A 14,361-nucleotide genomic window follows, 5' to 3' on the forward strand; every position below is an offset into this window, starting at 1 on the left:
GTGTCCTTGGGGTGCCTACGCAGTCCCTCAGAGGTCCCCCATGACAATCAGCTCACTAGCCCAATGCTGGCCTTTCTCCCTTTCTGTCTCACTCACACCTGCCACCTGGGCTCTCCACCCACACCTGTGGCCCCCAGATCTTGGTCTCGGACTCTGTTTGCTGGGGAACTCAAACTAAAACCCAAGGAGATACATATTGGGGAGAAAATAAAGTGGCAAAAGGAATGGAGATTTTAAGTCCAGGAAAAACTATAGCATTCCCATTTTCTAGATGAGCAAATGGGGCTCTAGTTCTGACATTCTCAAGGTCACCTACTGGGGCTGGGACTTCCCGCCTTCCTTCTGGTGTGACCGTGGGTGCCTCAGGCACTCTCTACCCCTTGCCCTGCACATGGCTGAAGAACCAGGGCTGCAATTATGAGGTCCTAGGGCGACCGTGCCCACCATGCTGGAGGGTAAGGGAGGGGACGCTCAGAGCAGCAGAAATCCCTTTAGAATCCCCGCCAACAAGAGGAGGCAGCAAACTGGGCCGAGGTGCCCTGGCCTCCATCCACGCAGCTCTTTCTCCACGGAGCACCATGCCCAGCCTCACCTCACCCACAGGTACGGCCCTGGCACTGGTAAAGCTGGAGGAAACCCAGGCGCTGGCTCATGGAATGCCTTCATTTCTCAGGGGTGGAGGCCAAGGCCCAGAGAGGCTCCAGCCTAACTCGGCTCCTGTTTGAGAAACAGGAGCCGAGTTAGGCTGGAGCTCAGGTGTCCAGACATCCACTCTGGGCAGGTTGGAGCCTGGAGGAAGGAGGCTGGTGAGACCAAGGGGCCACCCAGAGGCCTTCGTGACAACTGCTATCACTCTGCCCCACGAAGGACGGGTGCTACTCACTCACGTTCCAGGGGAAAGAGACCGAGGCTCAGGGAGTCCATGCAGCCCAGGAGTGGCATGGCCACGACCCAGATCCACAAACTCCAACTCCAAGTTTCATGCTTTTCCAATTACTCCAAGCTAAACCCGGCAGGGCCTCCCAGTGATTACCTTTCATTAGCTTCCGAAAAGCCTCTGCTTTGCTGAATGTCATCAAGGACTATATCTGTCAGGAAAACCTAAAGACGGGGCCCTCATCCATCTTCTGGACAACTATTTATTGGGCTTATAATTATGTAAATACAGAAGAGGAGGGGGCACTGCATTGAAAATCCAGTCAGGGGCTGCCTCTGCGGGCAGGGGTCAGGTGGTGGGGAGGTAGAGAAAGGCCCAGGTCCCTCTGCCCTCATGGAGGCCCCCGGGGAGGCTGGCCAAGTGGGAGCCTGGGGAGTGGCACAGGTGGGACACAGGCCCCTCAGTGCCCCCTCAAAGCCCACAACCGCTGCGTGCTCGGCATACGCCACCGCCATCCCAGTCCCAGTTAACGAGAGGTTAGGACAGAATCACTGCGCCAAACGGTGCCCTGATCGCAGCAGCTTAGTGAGGCCCGAGACTCGCTCTGTCTGCTCCTGTAATAGACTCTTTGGCACATAAAGGGAACGCGGTAAATGTTCTTTCTCGAACACGCGAATACGTTTCCTGGAGGTGATTACGCTCCAAGGGGAGGGAAGTGAAAACAAATATGGGCATTTCAGCCATTACCGTTGCAGGAGGCCCAGGGTGAGCTCCGCAGCGCCTGGCAGCCAGCTCCTCGCCCCGCAGTGCCTTGCCCGGCCCACTTTGGCCTCTGCCCACAGCACACCGTGCTGTCCACGGTCTGTGGGCCTGCGGCCGCCACTTAACCATGAGCACCGTGATGATGAGGCTGGATCTCACCCCCCCACACACATAGTAGGCTCACAACAGGGGGAGGGAGGGAGGGAGGGAGGGGCGGCGGTGGGTTGCGTCCTGCATGGCAGTTTGCGTGGTGGCACAGGAGAGAGTTCTAGGGGACTCACAGAAGACAGATTTTCACTGGATTACCAGTGCAGCCTGAGACACATGGTCCATCCAGCCTTCCAGGTCAAGTGCATAGGCCACGGATCTTCTATGGTTATCTCTCACCAAGGAAGCACCGCCAGCTCTAGGCACTCGACGGAGACTGACGTCTATGATCCATCCCCTTTAACCTTCACAACGATCCTGCCAAACAGGAGCAGTTATTTCCCGTTTCACAGATGCGCTAACTGATGCTCACAGAAGATTTAAGCACGCTGAAGTCATGGCTGGGAAATCCTAACCTGGAATCAGAGCCCAGGGGAAGGAGGAGAGAGCTGCTGTGCTGGCTGGCACAGGGGGGCTGTACAAAAACCACTCAGGCCTCAGCCAAGGTCTCCACCTTGTCCCATCCTCACTCTCCCAGGACTCTGAGGTCTGGAGCTCTCGCCTCGGTTGGCTTCTGCACGCGAGTACCTCAGCAGCTGCTGTGTTCTGCCAGGGAGAGCCCTGAAGGAGGTCCTGGGCCGTGACCAGCGATGGGGACTAGAATAGCATTTGCTGAGAACCCACCTCGGGCACTGCCCGGCGCCTGCACCAGTGAGGGGCCTCCACGGCCTCAGCACGCCAGCCCCACGCCTCTCCATGCCTACAGGAGGTGCAAGGAGCATGGATTTTGGTGGTAAGTGGACTGGGCTTGAGTCCTGGCTCCACCACGAACTTGGGCTTCACTTACAGACCTGTGATCTTGAACAAGCCTCAGTTTCCTCTTCTGAGAAAAGGGGAGAATACGACCCACCTGCTGAGTGTTGTGAGGGTTAAGTGTTGATGTGTACAGCAGCGGGCCCAGTATACATAGCACATAGTAGGTACTCAAGATGTGGCAGCTGTCATTCTACATAAATTGCCAGCTCAGCTGCCCCATGGCGTCGCTGAAGTACCATGAAGTGTCATGGAGGCCACGGCAGACCCATGCTCAGAGCGGGGACACCAAGGAGGAAGGGACTGGTAACACCCAGCGTGGGGGGGGGGTAGGGGGAGTATCGGGGTGGTCAGAAGGGCCGCACAACCCCTGATCTGAGTTGGTGTCACGTGGTGGACAAGGGGAAGGCGTCCCAGACAGAAGCATACCCTGGCGCTGAGCACGGCGCTGCAGCGGACTGGGGCTCCCTGTGTGCTTGTGGAGTAAACCAGATGGAGAGGCTTGTCCCAGTCCCCTCGCCTCCCGGGGGAGAAGGCAGCCAGGCTTCTCTTGATGACCGACAAAGCCCCTGCTGGGCTCACTCCCATCTCCAGCTCCCTCTGGCTCAGCAGTGCCTGTTTCCTCCCTACCCAGCCTCGCTGGACTGGGAACAGCCCGTCCTCCTTATAATGTCCCCCAGAAACTGGCAGGTTATTATTCAATACCGAGAAGTGGGAGCTCAGAGGGTTACGTGGCTCTATGTTCGCAAAGGGCTTATCCACATGCTGTGAGAGCTTTCTCTGCCCCCACCCCCCACCCTGCAGGGGAAGCGAGTCCGGGGGCCCCACTGGACGGGCAAGGCCAAGGAGACAGCTGTGCACGGGCCGATTGACACACTCAGTCAACCAACCGAGAGCAAATAGGTAGGGTGGGACCGCAGGGGTCGGGAGCTCTGCTCAGTGGCGGATTGAGGGCGAGTCCCTCTCTCACAGGCCAGTGGGCTGTGCTGGAGATGAGTGGTGACTCGCTCAATTTCTTCGTAATGGATAACCAGTCATTTACTTATTAATCTGTTCACCGTGTGAGAGATTACTATGTGTCACGAGCTGTGCTAGCTGCTGGGGATACAGCAGTGAAAAAACAAGGCTTTTACCCTCATGGAGCTTTCGTTCCAACAGGGAGAAAGCAGTACATCGCTCAAGCATCAGGCCAGCCTTTAAAGTTTATGATATACGAGCTTGAACCTCATCTGAACTGTCACGTAGTCCTGGGGCAATTGTATTTTTGTTATTCCCATTTCATAGATGGAGAAATTAAGACTCAGAGAGGTCAAGTGACTTGTCCTAAATCACACAGCAGATGATCAGTGAGACCAGGACTCAAACCCTAGTTTTCAGACACATGAGAGCCTGTGTTTTTGAGGCAATACTCTGGTCAGGACAGTCGCATTATTGGAAGAGCAAATGGGAAAGGGGGTGCTCATTGTGGGGGCTTCCCTTCCTCTGTCTGGGGCGATGCTAAAGTCTGGAGGAAATCCACAAACCTAATGGCTGACAAATGACCCACGGTAGACCAGCAGTCTAAGAATTGTCACAGGGACCTATGAAATCCTGGACTGGGATAATACGTATTTGATTCACGTTTTTTGTTTATTTGATTATATTATTTTGTTTCACTTTGTAAAACTTTGGTTACGATGACAATTCTCCAAAGGGGACTGTGTGTGTATAGACCTGAGGAGGGGGCCAGGTAAGCAGACTGAGGGAAGTGAGCAAGGACAGAACGTGATGGCCTGACCTCCAAGGAGCCCTGTTGAGCCACCACCCACTCCTTCCATGAACGTCTAGTGAGTTCCTAGTGTGCCTCGGGACAGAGAAAGGCCAAGGCAAGCCCCGTCTGCCTGCTCTGGGTAGGCTGCCCTCGTGGCCACTGGACACATGGTTTTGCCGGTGCCCCCGCCATATGTCTGGCTGGTGCCCTCACCTGCTTGGCCTCTACAGAAAGATCTATTTCCACGCCCTGGGCTGGCGCTGGGCACGGGGCTCCCCTGCCGGAGACCAGTGTAGTGCTGTTCTGTCTGTAAATGGCTCCAACTCCTGGAAAAACAGCCACACACGAGTGCTCAGCAGCAAGCAGATCGCTCCCCACTGAGCCCTGTGTGACTCACCAGGGCAAAGAGCCAGCGTCCCCAGGGGCCAGGAAGGCAGCTGCGGGGTGGGGGGTGGTGGACAACGAGGCACAGGGACTCTGGCCCACACTTAAGGACAGGATTTATTTCTTCCCCTCCCCATAGCCTGTTGAGCTGTTCTGTTAGTTCTTCCCCGTCTTTTTATTTTTGTCCCCAGGGTAGAAGAGAAATTCCAGCTCAGCAGGGCAGGCCATTTCCCCAGAGAGGCTTGCAAACCCTCAGACCAATTAGCTGAGTGTCCGGGGTCCGGGCTGCTCTCCCCCAGCATGCAGACCTCCTCCCAGGCCTTGGCCTCTCCACCGCCATCCAGGGCTCACTGTGCAGGGCAGGGGAGGGTGGGAGAGGGGAGGGAGGGGGAGGAAGGAGGAGCTGTGAGCAGGGAAAGGGTTTCTGGAAGGCCAGGAAGGAGGGGGGAGCAGCAGAGAAGAGGCAAGTAGAACCGGAGAAGAAAATAAGAAGTGGACGGTTTATCCCTATAGATATGACAGTGATCCTTTCCTTGGGGCCCAACGTCATACTCCGGTGCCGGCAAAAAATTACAACCAGCATTTCTGGGCCCCATCCCCGGTGCCTGACACTGTGGGAGACGGGCAAGTGCAAGGCTTGGCCTTGGTCCCCGAGGGGCTTAGGACTGGGCGGAAGGGTGGGTCTGAGCATCCTGTGTTCAAGGTCCAGCGTGACAGAAATAAAGGTGTAGAAAATCCAGGGACAGTTCTGACTCTGTCACTCCCAGCTGGGGAGGGAGCCTGGGCCGGCACCGGGCCTCCCTGGGCTTCGGTTTCCCTTCTGTAAAGTGGAGATGACACATGTCCTGCTGACCTTCCATGGCCGTGGGGACCCTCGAGGCAGCCACTGTGGGTGAAAATGGACTGTAAATTCTACAACTGGACATACGTGCAGGAAACAGAGAGCTTCGAGGGCTGGATGCTGAGACATGGAGGCCACGCAAGGGTGGTCAGAGTCCCGGAGGCCAGGGTATCGGGGTGGGCTGGGAAAGATAACCCATTTTAGAAGAAATAAGAAACAGGGAAGCTGCGGGGAGGAGGGGAGAGGGCACCGAAAGAAAGGCATGGAGGCAGGAATAGAGTTGTTTTATTTGTGGGACAATTAAAAATAATTTTGTTTTTGTTTTTTCACTAGCTCCCTCCTCCCTCTGTCTCCCACCTCTGGCATTTTTAGGCAAATCCTTCTGCCTAGAACAGGCTCCCATTACCCGACCCTCCTGTTTGATGAACTTTTACTAACATTTTAGGTCTTTTTTAGATGTTATGTGCTCCAAAAAGCTCTTCCTGCTCGTGGTTTTTAAACAGTTTTACTATGACCCAAAATAATAAATAGGTTTTATACCACACACACAGCAATATATAAAATGGGAACAAAAGTTGTAGAGAAACAACATTTTCCCCTTATTATGGGTGTGATCCCATAATATCACTCTGGGATATTTCTATTCTGCTCTACTTAATTTTTTTTTAAATGCTGGTCGTGACCCACTAAGTTAATTTCATGACCCACTAATGGGCTGGTCACAACATGGCCCCTGCTTGTTCGTCTCTGCTACTCGCCGGGGCATCTACTCCCTGCACTGCCCACCCCCCCATCTGCAGCTCTGGCCGACTGCAGACTCCCCGAGACAGGGATCTCATCACGCCCTGCCCCGGACCTAGCCCCAGCCCAGCAGGTGCTTAAATGTGCTGACTGGGTTCATTATTGAGTGCAGGGGTACCTGGCTAGAGCAGCAAACTTAGAGTAGGACAGGATGATGGTGAGGTGTTTTTTGTTTGTTTGTTTTTTAAGCCTTTTAAATTGATTTTTAAAGAGAGAAGGCAGGAGAGAGAAAGAGAGAGAGAAACATCAATCAGCTGCCTCTTGCACGCCCCTGACCGGGAATCGAGCCCACAACCTGGGCATGTGCCCTGACCGGGAATTGAACCGACAACCCTTCGGTGCACGGGACAGTCCCCAACCAACTGAGACACACCAGCCAGGGCTAAAGGTGAGTTTTAAGAGAGCAGCAGGACAGACGTCTCAGGCAGGCGAGGAGGAGGGTCGGGCCAGGCACTGCCTGTAGGAGTCGTGAGGAAGGGCTCTTCCTTGAGGCTGCTTGGAGGGAGAGGTGACAAGGTGTTGCTATGGCACAGAGCTGGAGGGGTGGCAGAGGAAGCGGCAAAGTGGACCCCATGTCTCTGGCTGCAGGCAGGACGCCCTGTGATGGCTGTTCCCCCCAATCACTGCAGCTCAGTAAAGACCCACGGTCACGGCAGCTGGCACTTACTGACCACCTACTCTGTGCAGGCGCTATACCAGATCCTTCGCATACATCCTCTGTTTACAACCACAGGCCTAAGGAACTTGCCCAGGGTCACACAGCTGGTGAGTGGCCCAGACAGGACTCAAGGCGGATCAGCCTGAGTCCACGATCCTCACGCTTTCCCCTGCATCACCTTTCCCTCACCCCACTTCTCACCTCCACCTCCTGTCCTGCAGCTTCTATGGCTGGAGGTCTATGAGCCCCCGATTTCTCTATAATTGGGAATCACGATCAGGTGTATGGAGAGGGGTTGGATGGGTAGGGTGGGGTGAAGATGGCATCTGTGTTGAGCACCCTAAGTACATGAACATCAAAGAGATGAAGAGCATTCATTCATTCATTCATTCATTCATTCAACAAACATTAATCTAGCGCCTTCCATGTGGCAGGTACTGTCCAAGGTGCTAAAACCACAACGCACAAAACAAGGTTCCCAACCCTTGTGGAGTTCACATGCCAGAGAAAGGAGGGAGCCGGACAACAGCCACATAAACATAAAATCATGCCAGAGATAACGAGGGCTGAGAAGAAAGAAAAGCAAGGTCGGAGTTAGGCGACTGTAGATGGGGCCGTCTGGGAAGGTCCCCGGAGGAGGCGACATTAGAACAAAGACCCAGGAAGAAGGGGAAAAGCTCCGCAGGATCACCGCAGGCCGTGGGACAGGGGGCCGAGGAAGCCACAGCAGAGTCCGAGAAAACCTAATTCACTTACTCAGTGTCACGAAGCCGGTGCAACTGGATGGCACAGCCTGGCCGGGAGGACAAAGGTGATCCACACGCCTTTGTAATAACAATGAGCGCTTACGGGATGCTCGCTGCGGCCAGGCTCAGCTCATGACCCTGGAAGACGGGGCCATGATTATCTCTAATTTACAGACGAGGGCACGAAAGCTTAAAGCTACCCAGCTAGGAGGCGGCACACCAAGTTCCACCCAGAGTAGGGAACATGTAGGGCCAACTGTAGATGTCACAGGAGGAAAGAGAAGGGAGCTGTTTGTGGGCTGCAGGACCAGGGGTGCTCTGAGGGAGAGGCTGGCCTTGGGCTGAGTGGTGAATTCCCTTCCCCTAGCCTTCCCTCTCACCCTGCTGGCATCCAAGACTCTCACCCCCCTGCCTCTGGAGCCCTGGGGGAGACCACTGTACACGGGGTGACTTTGCAAGGGCGCCGATGTCGCCAGCGCTCCTGGGGCAGCTGGCGCCCCGGCTCCCACCAGGCGCCTCCCCAGATCTGGAGCCCGAGGGGGCAGGAGCCCACAGCAGCCGCTGATTAATTTCCACTGACAAGAGGTTGCGTCTTCGGCAAGCACGGTATTAAATAGCTCCTTTTGATCATAATTAAGTTTCTCTCGGGCTGATGCTATAAATAGCCATGCCCTATTGATTGGAGGGTCTGGGCTGTGAGCTCACCGTCCGCCGGGAGCCTTTCCAGGCCTGGCCTGGGCTCTCAAGTCCCATGTCTCTCTTCCTGACACGCAGCCTTCCTCATTTCAAGGGCAGGTGCGGCCAAACACCAGGCTGGGGTTTGGCTTGTTTGCCCAGCCCTCCCCCACCCCCACTGCCAGGCCAGCCGAAGTCAGGGTTGACTCACTGGGTGACCGGGCTTCCCGAGGGAGTACCAGGGGGAGACCTCAGGAAGCAGGACCCCTGTCCTCTTGGGCCCCTCAGGACCTGAGCCTCCCCTTTTTTCTGCAATGAGAGCAACATCCCTGTCTGGACACTTCCCTGTTGTACCAACAGGAAAACTGAGGTCCAGACAAGTGAAGATCCTCGTAACAGCTTCCAGAGAAGAAACAAACTTACATCTAGGGTTGTCCCTTCCTCCTCAAAGAAAGAACTCATGGGTAGGGGCTGGGTTCTCCAAATCCCAGGGCCACAGCGGGGGGGGGGGGGCATCTAGAATAGAGCACATCGATTGCAATGCTCCCTCTGCCCAACATGGTTTTATACTCATGGAAAATGCACCAGGTAGAACTCCCTCTTTCTCCCCAATTTCCAAGAAAGCAACAAGGTTCTTTCTCCAGGACTTCATCCCAGCTCCCTGGGGGCCCCCACAACCACTAAACACACACCGTGCTGCTTAGCCCAGCCTGGGGTACCTTGGTGTTCAGTTCTGTTTCGGCTCCACTCTAGGGACGGGCTGGGTTGGGAACAAGGCGGTCAGCAGAGAGGAAGATCTGCCCTGAGGCTGCCAGGCTTTGCATGATCCCACCAACTAGTGCTACGGTCCTGAGCAAGTAGCTTACTCTACGCCTTAATTTTTTTTTCCATCTGTAAGATAAGTAGATGGAATCAAATGACCTTTTCAGTTCCAAGTTCTACAATGGTTCGATTCTATGTAAAAAGGGAGACGTGCATGCACAGACCAGGGAGGGAGCACAGAAGGGCTGAGACGAAGTCTTCATTTTCAAGCACGGCGTTGCTTGGGCCCCCAAAGAAAGAGGGCGTTTGCAGAGGGCAAGTCCTGGTGTCAGGCTCCTGCCCCCCGCTCTTTAACAAAACCACAGTTCTTAGAGCAAATCTGTTCATCGCCTGTCTTTATAAATAAAACTGGCGTACAGCCATGCTCATTCATTTACCTATTGCCTGTGGCTGCTTTTGTGTTACAGGAGCAGAGATGAGTAGTTGAGACAGCAAGTGGATGGGCCAGAAAGCCTAAAATATTCACTCTCTGCCTTTACAAAATAAATCTGCTGTTCTCTGCTGGGGCGTGTGAGTAGTGGGGAAGGGGGGAGAGGACATTCCCACTGAGGTCAGGAGTACATGCGTGGGGGGCCCTGGGCAGAGCAGCCTGCCTGCTCCCTACTATCCTGCAAATCAGGGCACAGTAGGAGTCGCTGGTACTTTTCTAGGGGACATGGACAAGGACCCTTGAGTCCCTGGGGGTTCTGTCCCGTGACCTGATAACCTGAAGATAAGATGTCCTCAAGCCACCAGACATACACACAGACACACATATGTGCAGGTGTACATACACACACACACACACACACACACACACACACACACACACGATTAGGGCAGAGAGATAGCCTCCTCCTGAGTATGAGACAGAGAGAGGCTCCTAATCCAACCTGTATAGACGCATCCAGCCCCACCAGGCTGTGCTCTGGGGTCCCACGCTCCAGAAAACCTCCCTGATCCCTGGCAGAGCCCAGAGCTGAGACCAGGGTGGGAGAGAGCCTCGGGCCCAGTCGCCAGCGCCCAGAAGCAGCGCCAGTCCCCTGGAAGAGCAGGACAAGTTGGTCACTGACAGAGAGCGCAGACTGGAGGCCCTGGGAACTTCGCTTAGCAACCTGACTGATGCAGGAACAGCGTGTGAGCTGCCGGGGAGCGGGGAGCGGGAGGCGGCTGGGGCCCGAGCGAGGGAGCCGAAGCAGCAGGATGGGCACGGAGGAATCAAAACTCGCTGCCAGTGCGTCTCCACGCCCGTGCCCCGCAAAGCTCCCGACTGCGCTCAGGCTTGGGCTGCTCAGCTTGGGGTTTCTGGGGGGCTCCTGCTGCTCCCCATCCCTCTCCCAGCCCTTGATCTCCAGCGCCCACCCGGCGGCTGGGGGCTGGGATGGTCTTGCCTCCTTTGCAGGAAGCTGAGCTGGTTTTTCAGGGCGGTGGCGGGGGAACAAAACCTGGGGATCCGTTCTCACCGGCGCTGCCCCAGGCCATATGCTGTGTGCTCCGGCACTGCGATTATGCATCTTGCTTGTAATTGCTTTCGAACGACACTCATCATGTTCTATTTTATCACCCAATGACAGATCCATACAGGGGCAGGAAACACGCGCGCACACTCACGGAGGAAGCCAGGCTGCGCAGCGGTCAGGAAGAGTGATGGTGCGAAACTCCGAGAGCTGGACTCTGTCCACTGCCTAGAGAACGGGCCGGGCTCGCTGTTGTCGCCTCTGTGAGTGGAAGGGAGGCGGCAGGGAGGCCCGCCTGGCCCTGCTTCCAGGGTCATCTCTTTCGCACGCTCATGGGCTCCCTCCAAACCAGGGGTGGGGAACCTGTTTTCTGCCAAGAGCCCTTTTGGATATTTATAAAATCACTCACGGGCCATACAAAATTAACGACTTAAAAATTAGCTTTGAAAAAAGCTCCTAGACTTACTGAGTTTCAAGTCCCACCTGTGGTTGCCGTGGAGGGGCCAGAGCAAATGATCTCCCCAACCCCTGCTAAACTCTCCACAAACCCTCAGCCTTCTTTGCTGTAATTACTCAAAAGATGAAGCCTTCTTTCCAGGAGCAAAAGGCAGCTATAAACAGAGAGGGAGAGAACCCCCCTGAGGTGAACAGCACCTCCCACCCCACCATGGGCCTGTTCTTCCCTTTGCTCCAGGTGGCTCACCCCAGCCACGACCCAGGGTCAGCAGGCAGGGGCCTCCCTTGTTCCTAAAGGTCACAGGGGCTGGAAGCTTCCAGGGGCTATGAACTGAGCCACAGACTTGAACTCCACTGGCTGACTCCTGCTCCCTGGGCCAGCAGGGCAGGAACATCTATACTCCCTCCCTGCCCACTGCTAGGAAGGGTGACAAACCCAAGAGGCCAGGGGCTCTGGCCAATGAAGGGAAGCATCTTGTGTCATCACTGTCCCTGTGGGGTGCTCTGTGGCATGTTGTCGGCACCAAGGAGAACACTAAGAGAGCCCCTTCCTCGAGCCCTGAGGAGGAAATGGGGGGATGAGAGAGCCCCACAGTCAGAGGGTCCCACAGTCCTCTCAACTTCTCCCTTCCCCGTCTTGGACCAAACCCTGCCCCACCCTGCCCCACCACTGGAACCTGTCTCCTCTGCCCCCGCTGGCTTCCCAGCAGACCCCAAACAAGCCCTCCACGGTCCTGCCATCCATAGCTATTTAGGGCTTGAAATATGGGCCCAGAGAAAATACCCCCAAATTCAAGATCCTTTCTGGCTAAGGATGCGGGTCCTCAGAGCACTTGCTGGAGCCCCATTTGGCAACTCTGAGGAGGATAGCTCCAGGTGGAGAAACAGGGTCTGCCATGGAGTGGGGACACTACGGGGTCCAAAGGCCAGCCACAGCTGGGTGCCCTTCCTGCCTCTCCATGGAGCTGGTCAGGCCCAGAGGGTTCCCGAGCCCCTGGGCCCCGCAGCCCCCTCCCCTGGCCCAGAACGCGGTCAGGCTCAGAATGCTGGGAGGTCCTTGGGGAAATGTGGGGCCAGGTTTGGGTGGGGGGAAGTCCCACGTTGACCTCCCAGGCCGAGACGGGGAGGGAGTCTTGACTGATGCCTGGGCAGCTATATATGCAAAATCTGCCTCCACTCCGGGGAGATACTTTCTCTCAAACCCCTTCTCATGTTAAGACTGGAATGAGGGAATGAGCTTACATCCCCAGAGACAGGGGACAGAACAGAACAGACTGTCTCCAGAACACTTTCCCATCAGCACTCATCTTTCTATTTCTTAATGAGGAGCCCACAGGGAGTCTGGGGCCTTGGCGATGGGGCAGGTGAGTGAGTGATGGGGGGAACCCCGTCCAAACACCTGCTTTCCACTCAGGAAGACCCCAGGTCATGCTTGCCTCCTGCCTCTCCCTGCCGGGGCGGGGGGGCATTTGCCAGGAGCCTGGGTGGGGCATTTGCACAGACAAGGCAGCAGGGACCTTGCTCTTCTCTTGGGGAGGAGGGAGGTGCCATAGAAGACAGAGCTCTCTCTTTGCCCGGGGACAGGGCTACAGCCTGGCCTGCTTTGCTCTTCCTTGGCTGACCTGCCAGGGGCCAGCAGCCAGGATGCTGGCCGGCCGCAGAGGGTCTGTCCACCTGTGCTCATCATGCATGCAGTGGCTGTCCTCAGCTGTCCCTCAGAAAGCAAACACTGACGCCAGCCAGGCCGCTGTGCTCCCAGCAGCCCCGTCACCCCCATCAGACCAGTTGGCACGACGTTTCCTGGTCTTTGTTGAATGTGTCCAATTTCCTGACCAACCTCCTGATAAATAATCATTTCCTCGTTCACTCCCGACAGCTCCAAGTGCGGGAAGGGAGGAGGCTGGTTGGAGGGGACGTCCCTTCCTTTTGTTTCCTTAGAGTCTGAAAGCCAGGGCTGACCTCTGCTTAGTGCAGAGGGCACCTCTGCTCCGCAAAGGGCTGTCTGTCTCCTCCTGGGCAGCTGCCAGCAGCTACCAAGCTCCATCCTCACTGCCACCCTTTGCAGCCACTGTGCATCTCTGTCCCCCTCCGCTATGCTGAGGCTCTGCCTCAGGGCATGGAGGCTGGGTAAGGAGCCATGGATGGTGGAGGTGACGAGACGGGGGATGTCAGATCTCATGGCACGAAGGGAAGAGCATTGTCCTGGAAGTAAAGTGCTCTGAGTTCCAGTCTGACCATGGGCGCTGCCTGGCTGACACTCTGCTGTCATCTCAGCTTTCTCATGGCTGAGACATGGGCTCACCCAGGGCTCTCTTCGCCTGTTGAGTGGCGTCCGCAGAGCCAAGCCCTTGGGCAGCTCCAGTCTCACTTCCATTCTTCCCGCAGCTTCTGCCCTGAGCTTCCCTGGCCCAAGTTGCTGGCACACCATCTGGTATTCCTGGGCAAGCCAAGAGTTATTTACCAGTGACAACTCTGTTCATCTGGCCACCCTGCCCACGTGCCAGGGCAGAGGAGCCCCTGAGCCCAGTGCTGGCTGCACTGGGCACTCGCACGGGCCAGGCCCTGGCCTAGGCACTCCATAGACGTCATCATTTAAAAACCCCACAGCTATTCTCATTTGCCAGAAGAAGAAACTGAGGTTCAAGGAGGACTTCTGTTGGATCACGTGGTAAGGATGTGGCAGAGCTGGGGATGGACCGGGTCTGTCTGTATTCAGAGCTCGTGTCCTGATAACACATGCGCTACAGCGGGGCCTCCTCAGTGAAGCCAGGCCTGGCTGCCAGCAGCAATCACACTTCTCGGGAATGAACAAGCCGATGGCCCCGAGCCTCTGGCCTCAGGACAGGAGGAAGTCGGTGCTGCCGGAGAGGAAATCCTGTTCTCTTCACTGCCTTCCCCAACCCTGACCCAAACAGCCACACTAGCCCACTGCACCCCATAGTCAGGGCCTTGAGGCCACTGTGTTGGGTTGGCACCATGGAAACAAGTTGCACTTCTGACCAGGCTAAGGTCGGAGTGGACCCCCCACCCGTCCAAACCTCCCCACTCTCGCCCACTGTGAAACCGAGTCCACGTCGTTCACAGTAAAAACACTGTGACATTGCAAAGAGGGCCACCAAGTCTTCCTATCCCTTTGTGTCCACACCCTGTGCAATGTGACACTGTGGCTCCTCCCATCGAAGACACAGATTCA

At 55.9% G+C, this 14,361-nt stretch overlaps 1 protein-coding gene across 5 annotated transcripts in view; it reads right to left on the bottom strand.

Annotated features, from left to right (window-relative positions):
- The window catches only part of KCND3 (potassium voltage-gated channel subfamily D member 3), a 141,803-nt gene that overhangs the window by 104,395 nt on the left and 23,047 nt on the right, over positions 1 to 14,361 (bottom strand). The gene's annotated exons all lie outside the window — the stretch shown is intronic.

The sequence above is a fragment of the Miniopterus schreibersii genome, assembly GCF_964146895.1.
Source record: "Miniopterus schreibersii genome assembly, chromosome: 19".
Classification (NCBI taxonomy): Eukaryota; Metazoa; Chordata; class Mammalia; order Chiroptera; family Miniopteridae; genus Miniopterus; species Miniopterus schreibersii.